Source organism: Mandrillus leucophaeus, unplaced genomic scaffold (assembly GCF_000951045.1).
Source record: "Mandrillus leucophaeus isolate KB7577 unplaced genomic scaffold, Mleu.le_1.0 Scaffold80, whole genome shotgun sequence".
Taxonomy (NCBI): domain Eukaryota; kingdom Metazoa; phylum Chordata; class Mammalia; order Primates; family Cercopithecidae; genus Mandrillus; species Mandrillus leucophaeus.
This window is the reverse complement of record NW_012108697.1, coordinates 691,364-696,321: the sequence shown is the minus strand read 5'-3', so window position 1 is coordinate 696,321 and position 4,958 is coordinate 691,364. Positions and strand designations below refer to the sequence as shown.

General features: G+C 40.9%; 1 pseudogene; it reads left to right on the top strand.

Annotated features, from left to right (window-relative positions):
* LOC105530163 overlaps positions 1-3,261 on the top strand; it is a 23,878-nt pseudogene extending 20,617 nt beyond the window's left edge.
* Positions 3,262-4,958: the final 1,697 nt, after the last annotated feature.

The following is a 4,958-nucleotide window of genomic DNA, read 5'->3' as shown; positions in this document are numbered from 1 at the left end:
CCTTTTCAACTGATCGCTTCTCAGTTCCCTTTGTTGTTCTGTTTTGTGATACTGTAGAGCTGGACCCTATAACTGTTGACCTCTGTCAGCCGGCACTGTGTACAGCTTTGTCAATAGAGAGGGCCACAGGGACTCCGCAGGTGGAAGAGGCTTCTTTTCCCAGTTCCTGTGTTATTCTTTCCCACTTGCTCCTATGACATAGCTATACATGGATGGCATGCATATAGGATGGCCAGGGACATTCATACTCTTGCAAGTTTGCTCTTGCAAGTTTGGCTGGCACACTGGTGAGAGACTCATGGTTCCTTGCTCACCAGCCTCAGCCCACCAGTTGATAACCAGCTCTGGCCCGGGACAACTCAGCAAACCTCTCCTCTATCCAGTGGGCCACAGGTGTGCTCCTCCTGCCTGCCACAAGGTGTGAAACTCGGCCTACCTTCCAAGTTTGTTCTTTTCTTGGTCACTCTCCCCGACTCTTAGGTTAGTCTTCAGAGTTCTCTTTTATCTCCTCCCATTCCCAGTTGCTAGTTCCTTATTACCAATTGATAACTCTTTATATTACACTTTTTTCTGTTTAAATTTCTGGCGGTATTTCTCTCTCCTAATTGGAGCCTAACTGACACAAAATTGATACTGATTTTGAGTATTTCACAGGGTTATTATGATGCTTAAATAAGCTAATGCACAGAGAAGCACTTAGAAATTTTTTAAGAATCTGGTAAATCATTGCATAAATGATCTCAATGTATCATCCTTCTTTTATTCATGCTACTTTATAGCATGAATCACTGACGCTAGGATTGGTCACAACATGTGTTTTGGCCAATGGGACATCTACACACATGATATAAGTAGAAGTCTGGTAAGCATTTGTATATTGATGTGTGCCCCGAACACTGCCCTGTCATTGCCATGTGAAGAGGAATAGTCTAGCCTCCTTGAGGATGGATGACCACATGCTGAGCGAAACCCATCCCTAACCTGGTATACCAGTGGGGTGCAGATTCATGGGTGAGCCTAAGCAAGGCCAACAGAAGGCTCACTCGTTTAGCCCACAGAATCACAGAAAGAAAACATCATTGTTATTTTAAGACCCTACATTTAGGGGTGATTTGTTGCATAGCAATACATTACAGATGCAAATATAACTGAAACAATATATAAATTAAAATATTGGTAAAAACTTTTTCTGTGGTAAGTGACTGAAGTCTAACCTAAGCTAGTGTAAGCGCAAAAGAGTATGTATTGGTTTACATAGTTGAAAATCTAGGAGTTGGTTAAGCACACAGTTAGATCCGTATGCTCCGGCTACATCCTCAGGGGTCAGCTGTCTTACCTTCACTTTCTGATCTTCTTTCTTTCATCCTCAGGCAAGCTTTGCCTTCATGCTGGTAAGATGGATTCCAGAGTCTCTTATGTCCTCAAAGCTTCAAGCTCAGCAGAAGGAGTCTCAATGGTTTCCACAAAAAAACTTGGACCTTGGATCAACTGCCCACCCTTGAACTAATCCCTGTGGCCCCAGGCTGATTGGCAGACTTGAATCACCTATCCCATGCCCAGAACTTTGGCTTGACCAGGCTTATCCAAAACAAGGGAATCCAGAGCGTTGCCCCAAAGAAAATCAGGGGGCTATTACTGGGGAAAAGAATTCCATCACAGGTATCAAAAATACTGTTATCAATAAAACATCACCTGACACGTTGGTTCATTAAAGATATATTACTTTGGTCTTTCTTGGTTGGGAATCATTTAGATGCCAAGAATATAAACACTCTTGACTTAAGAAATGAGAGAGTTTGTCAGAAGCATGCAGGATACTCCTGAATCCACAGGCAATGTGGCTAGGTGTCATGAAGCATTATATCCAAGAACTAGAAAGTCCTAAGAGAGTCTTTTTTTTTTTCTCTCTCTCTCTCTCCCCCTCCACAATGACATGGTCTTTTATCTCTGCTTTTCATTGATATTTAATTTTTAACTCTCTAATTTCTATGGGGAACCCATTCTGTGAGGTTTGGTTAAAGCTGACCCAACTTCCTGCCACGGGGCAGGCTCATCTCCCAGACCAGCCAATCAGAGTATGCTATCTCTCAGACCAACCAATCAGGGTATATCATCTCCCTGGCCACAGTGATGAATCTAACTTGATCATGTGATCCAAGCTAGGTCAATTGGAGTCCTCCTGGGACCTTTCTGCCATAGTGATCCTGAGTCCTCTTTCCTCAGGGAGTTCCTAAGTTAATTCGATGTGTATTGAATTTCATGGCCATCATGCTTGGCATATGGAAGAGAGCTTGTTTGTGAGCAGAGAGGAGAAAAACAATCTAATAATAGAATTTGAGATCTCACATCCAACCATGACCTGAAGCCTTAGGTCTTTTAATTGCTTGAGGCCTGGTGTGGTGCTTCAACTTGGCCTAACTTCTCAGAGTCAGCCTAACTTTGCTCAGTTGCTCTAAGGTTGTACTGTTTCTCTTGGGAGCAAAAATTCCCAAAGGAAAGAGAATTTATAAGAAGTAACTGTGGAGGGGTTAATTTTTTTAAAAATGCCCTCAAAAAAAGTGTAAAAATATTTCTTTAGTGGAGAAAAGCTCTTTCCTTTCCACCTGGCAGCAGTCATCCATTAAACCAAGGTGGGTGCATACAAGTACATCCAGGAGCTATGGAGGAAGAAGCAGTGTGATGTCATGCACTTTCTCTTGAGGGTCCACTGCTGGCAGTACCGCAAGCTCTCTGCTGTCCACAGGGCTCACCACTCCACCAGGCCCCACCGCACCAGGCCCCGTAAAGCAGGCTGACTGGCCTACAAGGCCAAGCAAGATTATGTTATATGTAGGATTCGTGTATATCGTGGTGGCCGAAAACGCCCAGTTCCTAAGGGTGCAACTTACAGCAAGCCTGTCCATCATGGTGTTAACCAGCTAAAGTTTGCCCAAAACCTTCAGTCCGTTGCAGAGGAGTGAGCTAAATGCCACTGTGGGGCTCTAACAGTCCTAGAATTCTTACTGGGTTGGTAAAGATTCCACATACAGACTTTTTGAGGTTATCCTCATTGATCCATTCCATAAAGCCATCAGAAGAAATCCTGACACCCAGTGGATCACCAAACCAGTCCACAAGCACAGGGAGATGTGTGGGCTGACATTTGCAGGCCAAAAGAGCCGTGGCCTTGGAAAGGGTCATAAGTTCCACCACACTGTTGGTGGTTCTCGCTGTGCAGCGTGGAGAAGACACAAGACTCTCCAGCTCCACCGTTACCACTGATATAAGTAAAGATTGTAAAATTCATTCCTAATAAACAATTTAGGACAGTCCAAAAAGAATATTTCTTTAAAGAGGCCCTACTCTTTAAAAAGGACTCCAATGGAAAGTTCCTCTTACATTCTGGTTGTATTCGTTTCCTACTGCTGCTATAAACAAAATGCAACAAAGTTAGTGACTTGAAACAGCACAACCTTGTTCTCATACAGAAGTCAGAAGTTACCAGTGGGTTGGCAAAGCTGCGTTCCTGCTGGAGGCTCTAGGAGAGAACTGACTTCCTTGTTTTTTCCAGGTACCAAAAGCTGTCCTCGTGCCTTGGTTCAGGGCCCCCTTCCAGAAGTGGCATCACCCCAAACCCTGCTTTCATCATCACATCTTCTTTTCTGACATTGAGCTTCCTTGTTACCTAGTATAAGGACCCATTTGACTACACTGGGCCCAACCAGGATAATCTCCCCATTGCAAACTCCTTAATTTAGCCACATCTGCAAAGAGCCTTTGCCATGTAAGATAACAAATTCACGGGTTTCAGGGATTAGGATATGGACATCTAGGGGGAGGGCATTATTTAGCCTACCCACTAGTGGACTTATTTATTTATTAAAAAACCTGTGTTACCCCCAAAATATTATAATAGAATAATGAGAAATTTGAAGTCACCCATTTAGAGGAAATGTTTGTCTTCTAAGTCAAAGTGCCTAACTCAAATAATCTATCATTCTGCTTTATTCTGGGTGAGGAAAGACCCTGGAATTTCAAGCATATTTTATTCCTTTGTAAAGATGATACTGCTCCTACTTTTCTTAAAATATACTCATTTTAATTTGTATTTGTGCAGAAAAGTAAAATGCAGACAGGGACAATAAAAGGTAGAAATACTTAAGCAAAATGTAGAATACAAAGGGCAAAATTTCACAAGCAACTTCTTAGCATTGCTTCAGAAAGGGAGGAGAAAAAGAAGAGAAACAGCAAAGACATACCAAAAATATTTGCCATTCTCATAAAATGGAACTTGAGTGAGTGGAAAGTGTAACCTCTGACTTGGTGGATGGAGAGGGCCAGAGAAAGCTTCTTTTATCTGACCACATTTCAAAACAATACCAGGCAATAATTGTCTCTTAGAGTAAATGGCAAAGGGAATTGATTTTTAAATTACTTTTAAATCATAAAATCCCACAATTGTAACTGCATTTTGGGTAGTCATCCGGCAGTATACCAGGAACTTTATTGGAGAAAAAATCCAGGAAGGCATTGAGAAGCACTAATAAAGCATGTCTCTGTTGAATTGAAGTTAACTCTTCTCCTTAGTAATTGAGTTTTCATCCTAGGAAAATATTATTTATGAGAGGAAGCATTTTTTTTTTTTAAAAAGGCTGCCCTGAAAGAATAGCAGAAACTATGACATTTTTTAATTTGATAAAACCGTATATAAAGAGATGCCGACAACTTTGATGATTGGAAGTTTTAAAACCAAATTAAATCTGTAAGCAGGTTTTTCTCAAAAAGTAAAGGCTTGAATTCAATATACATTTTCTACATTTATGTCAATGTTCTTTCTTTTTTTGTTTTCTTTTTAAATTTATTTTTATTTTATTTTATTTGTTTTTTGTTTTTTCTTCATAATGTTCTTTCTTCATTAATGGAAACTGAATAATTGCTGAGTGAATTATCTGAAAATCAACTTGCCAAATGCCAATTTA